We start from the raw sequence: 6,240 nt of genomic DNA, 5'->3' as shown, positions 1-6,240 counted from the left end.
GGAGAAGAAGGGACACTCTCCTCCTTTACCAGTCAGATTCGATTTAACGGTACACACACAAACATATACATAGATGCCTATTATCTAAGAGACTAAGATTTAGGGGACCTGGAACAAGATGTAGCTATGTATTCCACTGCTAATGGAAAGGTAAGAAGTTTGAATCCACCAGCTGCTCTAGGGAGAAGGATTCAGCAGTCTGTTTTAATAAAAGCCAAACAAAAGACAAAGCTATAAAGTGAACAATAACAGAGTGAAAACCAAAGTTTTTTAGACCAATTCACTATTCAAGACCAAAAGGATAGCATTTATCCCTAAAAGCAAGTTCAGAGGGCAGGAAAGAAGGGCCTAGGTACCTGGGGAACCCAGAAAAAATGCTGTGACACTGAGGGGGTTGCAACTACCAGCATAAAACAAAGTATGTACAAACTGTGGAATAGAAAACTTTCCGTGTAAGCTTTCACTTAAACCAAAATGAAAAGGAAAGGGGATGGGGGAAGAAGCTACAGTCCTGGAGACCCTGAAGGGCAGTTCAACTCTGCCTCAGATTTGCTGTAAGCCAAGAATTGACTCACAGGTTTTGGATTCAGAGGTACAAATACAGATTTATCTGTGGACTGTTATAAAGATTCAGCAATCTGAAGACATTTGATATCATTTCTGGTAGGTGCCAAAAAGAAAACAGAGAAAGCTCAAACTAAAATCCGAAAAATGAAGGGGAGAGAGAGAAAGATGAAGTTACTAATGTGAGTCCTTTAAAAAAAAAGCGAGCAAGCTGCTGACCCAGAAGGGGATCTCTCTGTTGGTTCATTTCCCCTCGCGGCTCTGGGGGAGACTAGTGGACATCAGTGTGTCATACTGTGGTGGCTTTCATGTTGCTATAATGTTGGGAGCTATGCCCCTGCAAGTGGCATGGGGCAAGACAGATTTCAGTGGCGTTTCCAAACCACAATAGACTAGGAAGAAAGAATTCAGCAAGGGTGTGTGTCCAGTTGCTGGAATGGTTTGCTCAGTATATAGATTGAATAGGTATAGTAATAAATCCTTGCAGATGCTGCTTTGTTGAAATGAAATTTTCATTTTATGCAATCAAGGTTGTATCATCTACATAATACAAGTAGTCTTCCTGCTATCCTGATGCAATATTATTCTTCGTAAAGTCCAACTTGTCTAATTCTTTGCTCAGCATACAAACTGAAACCGTATAGACACATGCCTCTTCTGATTTTATGTCATGAATGTTATGAAGTATTCCCTCATTCTATTTGGACATCTGCTTTTTGGTCTATGTACAAGTTTCACATCAGCATAATTAAATATATCGAGGATTCTCATTATTCTTGATGTTATTAATAATTTGTTATGATTCAAACAGGCAAATGCCTTTCCACAGTTAATAAAACCGAAGTAAACATCTACTTTTCTGTACTTTCAGCCAGGATCCATCTGGTATCAGCAATGATGTTCCATGTGCTCCTCTGAAATTCAACTTGAACTTCTGGCCATCTCCTGCTGGGCTGTTGCAACCATTTTAAAATTATCTTTAGCAAAACTTACTCTTGGGTGGTATCAATGGTATTACCTAATTTTCACCTTCATCTGAATATTTTAATGGGTACAGATATGTACCTCTTCTAGTCAATTGGCCAAGTCCTCCCAATTTCTTGTCATAGACAAGTGACCTCATCCTGAGCTACACTTGTTTGCTCAAACACCTCAATTGCTATTTCATCCATTTCTAGAGCCATATTTTTGTCAATTCCTCTGATGTAGCTGTGATTTTCTACTTTCAGTACTACTGGTTCTTGATCACTTGCTACTTCCAGAAATGGTTCTCTTTCAACCAATTACTTTTAGTATAGTGATTGTGTATATTTGATTTTCTTTTGATACTCTCTCCTTGTCAGTTGGTATCTTCCCCTTAGACCTTCAGTATTGCAGCTATTCTTGTTGTTAGTTGCTGTTGAGTATGACTCATGGTGACCATATGAACAACCAATCTGAACACTGTCCTATCCTGTACCATCCTCACAATCTCTGACACACTTAAGTCCACCCCAGTCACCGCATCAACCCACTTGCTTGAGGGTCTGAAGGCTTGAATTTGTTTTTTCTTCAACTAGAGAAATGTAAAGCATGTTCTTCCCTTTTTGTTTTCTAACTCTAGATTTGTGAATATTCCATTATAAAACTTTGTTTTTGGCTTTACCCCTAGTTCTCTGATCACCTTGAGTTGATTTTTTTATATAGTGTGAGATGTGGATCTTTCTAAAGACAGAAATCCAGTTTCACCAGCACCATCCGTTGAAGAGGCTGTCATTTCCCCATTTAAGAAGTTTTATTTCCTTGTTAAATACCCATGGTCCATAGATAAATGGGTTAATTTCTGGGTTCTCAATTCTGTTCCATTGGTCTATTTATCTTTCATTATACCAGTCCATGCTGTTCTGGTTATTACAGCTATGTACATAGGGTCGCTATGAGTCGCAAGTGACTCGACGGCACATAACAACAACAGTAAGAGACCAGGGAGTGCTGTGCTATGAGTCCCTTTTCATTTTTGCTTTTCAGAAATGTTTGCATATTCGGAGTCTCTCTTTTCCAAATTAACTTGCTTACCTAATGCTTTTTCTATCTTTTTTGGGGGGAAAAATTGGTTTCTGTATTTGGGTTCTGTATTATCTTCCTACCCATGAACAAGGAACATTCATCCATTCCATTAGTTAGGTCTCTTACTGTTTCTACCAATAGTTTTTGTATTTTTCTTTATAAAGGCCTTTTGTGTCTCTAGTAAGGTTTACTTCCAAGTACCTCACTTTGTGGTGGGCTATTATAAATGGTACTGCTTTCTTGCTTTCCGTCTTTGGATTTTATTACTTTAGCGGAATCTCATTGATTTTTGTAAACTGCTCCTATATCCTGCCACTCTACTCAACTGGTGTACTGGGACTAACAGGGGTTTTGTTGTTATTGTTGTTGAGTCCTTGGAGTTTTCTGTGCACACTTTCATATCATCTGTATACAGAGTTAGTTTAATCACCTCCTTACCAATCTGGATGCCTACCGTTTCCTTCTTTTGTCTTACTATTCTAGCAAGTACTTCCAATACAATATTGAATAGACATGGCAACAGTAGGCATCCTTGTCTGATTCCTATTCTCAGAGGAATGCCTTTAGTGTTTCTCCATTGAGAATGATGTCAGCTCTTGGCTTTGCGTATACAATTTTCACTATGTTGAGGAAATTCCATCCAAGTCCTATCTTATTCAATGTTTAATAAAAATTAGTGTGGTGGGGGTGGAGGTGGGGTGGGTGGGGAGAAAAGTGCAACAATGAATGAATGGAAATCCAAAATCTCTGTAAATGTTCATTGAAATTCATAAAAATAAAAAAATATCTCATCAAATAAGTTCACAAATGAGTTTATAAGCTCACAAATGAGTTTATAAGCTCCCTATTTTAACATCTTAGTGTAAAATGGAACATTAAAATTGCAACTTGTAAAAGTTTTCTGAAGGATGAAATGGAAACTCTTTTTGCATTTCTGGAGGACCTGTACTAGCAGTCTCAATTAAGTATCATATTAAAAATAAGAACTGATTTTAAAAATGTATTTCACTAAAAAAAAAAGTGTGGGATTCTTAATAAAGATTGATGTCATCGACAATAGGATTTTCTTCAATAATTTCTCCATTGTATTGGATCACCTATTTTTAAGTAATGAGCACAAATTATGACTGTTTTACAGATGATGGCCAGGTAGCTATCCTTCAGATTTCTTAACATAGAGGAGTGAGCTTATCCAGGTTTATATCTGCCTGTTGAAACACCTCAGTTAGGATTCTATCAATTTTTCGGTTCTTATATTTTGCCAATGCCTTCCTTCACTACTGTTTGGTTTGCATCATATGTTGCTTCCTGAAATGATTCAATCTTATCAGCCACCCTTGGTACAGTGACTCTGTATATTCCTTAAATCTGCTTTTGAAGCTTCCTGTATCATTCGATTATCTTGTTAAAATCCTTTCATATTGAATTAGGCGTTTGATTTTGCTCTTCAATTCTTCCAGGTTGAGAACTTGGAAGATATTTACTTAGTGTAAACAGCATGGGGATAGCCACATCTAATCTCTAATTACTTCACAAAGGGGAACACCCCCATTAACAATAGCCACAATTTAAAACTAATTCTCATTAAGTAAGTACATGAACTCTAACACTCCTGAACCTACTACTAATTCCAACACCATTATAATTTCTACTTGTTTCTTGTTATGTGCCGTCGAGTCACCTGCGACCCACAGCAACCCTATGTACAGCAGCTCTAACCCTACCCTGTCCTGAGCCAATCTCACTGATTCTGACACACCAATCCCCATTGCCTGAGTTATTGTGTCTTCCTCTCTTGCATGGTCCCTCCATCTTTCCGAGCATGATGTCCTTCTCCAAAGATCAGTACCTCCTGGCAATGTGTCCAAAGTATCTGAGATGGAGCTTCAAAATCCTAGCCTCCAAGGAGAAACTTGGTTTCACCCTCTCCAAGACAGGCCCTATTTGTGTTCTTGGTGGCCTATGGTATGTTAAAGACTCTTCTGCAGAAACAACAACTCGAAGGTATCAATTCTTCTTCTGTCATCCTTAGTCATTGTGCAGCTCTCTGTAATTGTGAAGAACATGGCCTGAATCAGGTGCAGCTTAGTCTCTAGACTGACATAGTTGCTTTTCAGTACTCTGGAGGGTCCCCAACAGCACATTTTCCCAGTGTAATTCATCTTTTGATCTCCTGATTGCTGCTGGCACCAAGAATGTTGACTGTGGAGCTGAGGAAGCTGTAATTGTTAACAACCTCAATCTCTTTTCCTTCTACCATGGTGCTGCCAATTGGCCCAGTGGTGAGAATCTTTGACTTCTTGATGTTGAGCTTCAATCCATATTGAAGAGTATAGTCCTTGACCTTCTGCAGCAAATACTTCAGGTCCTCTTATGTTTCAGCCAGGAAGGTTGTGTCATTTGCATACTGCAGGTTGTTGATGACTCTTCCTCCAATCCTAATGCCACATTCCTCCTCATAAAGTCCAGCCTCCCGAATGATCTGTTCTGCATACAGATTGAAAAGGTATGAAGACAGAATGCATCTCTGATGCACTCCTTTCCTGATTTTAAACCATGCAATGCTTCTTTGCTGTGTTCTGAGGACTGCTTTCTGGTCGAAGTATAGACTTCACATAAGAACAATCAAGTGTTCTGGGATTCCCATTTTCCTCAAAGTTAGCCACAATTTGTTGTGATTCACAGATTCAAATGCCTTTGCATAGTCAATGAAACACATTGGCTCTCTTTGCTTTCTGCCAAGATCCATCTGACATTGGCACAACCTCTTCTAAACCCAGCTAATAGTTCTCTGTCAATCCTGTCATTTCTGGATAATCTTCATCAAGATTTTGCTAGTGTATGATACTACTAGGTCTGAAATCTGTTGGAATGGCCACACAGATCTCACAGAATCATATTCACAGTTAGGGAAGTCCACAGGCTACAGTTCAGGTTGGCAGCAGGATACAGTTTCGCAATCAGAACAACTTCCTTCTCACAGGCCCTTTAACCTTCAGCATCATAGCTTAGATCAGTGTTACAAAGCTCCTTCAAGTCCACCAATTGGGGGACTGTCCTAAGTCCTCCAGCAAGCTTAGGCAAAGGACCCTGGTTCTGGTTCCGTGGGAAAGCAGGCCTAACTGAGGTCTGAGCCATGTTGGTCTCTGATTCTCTGCTGAGGCTGCTGGTTCTCTCATGCAGGCCCAAGTGTAATTGGCACAGGAATCTCTGACCACAAAGGACACATGCTGCATTTTCTGCTTCCTCTTAGTAAGATTCCAATCTTCTGATGTCAAAGCCGCTCAATTTAAATTTGGTGGGATAGGAAAACTGACCACAAAATGATTCGTTTATGTGCACCCTATTTCAGATTCCCACCCAGTTATGTGGTCAGTCAAAGCCAATGACTGGGGATACCATTTGAACAAAAAAGCCACGGCACCACAGATGGAGACCTAAGACTTTATCTACTTAGTTCAGGAGAATTAATCCTATTTAAAATGCTATTCCCTGTTGGTTTCATCCAGGGAAGATAGTCAATAACTGAGATGACAAACAGATTCCTACAACCCAGGGAAAAGAGTTGGTTACCACATGATGGCCTCCTATATGTACAATAGTTGATGACCAAGTTGACAGACTGCTTCA

The sequence above is a fragment of the Elephantulus edwardii genome, unplaced genomic scaffold (genome assembly GCF_000299155.1).
Source record: "Elephantulus edwardii isolate Elephantulus edwardi_28Jun2011 unplaced genomic scaffold, EleEdw1.0 scaffold00115, whole genome shotgun sequence".
NCBI classification, from domain to species: Eukaryota; Metazoa; Chordata; class Mammalia; order Macroscelidea; family Macroscelididae; genus Elephantulus; species Elephantulus edwardii.
The sequence above is the reverse complement of the archived record's forward strand: the minus strand, read 5'-3'. Positions refer to the sequence as shown.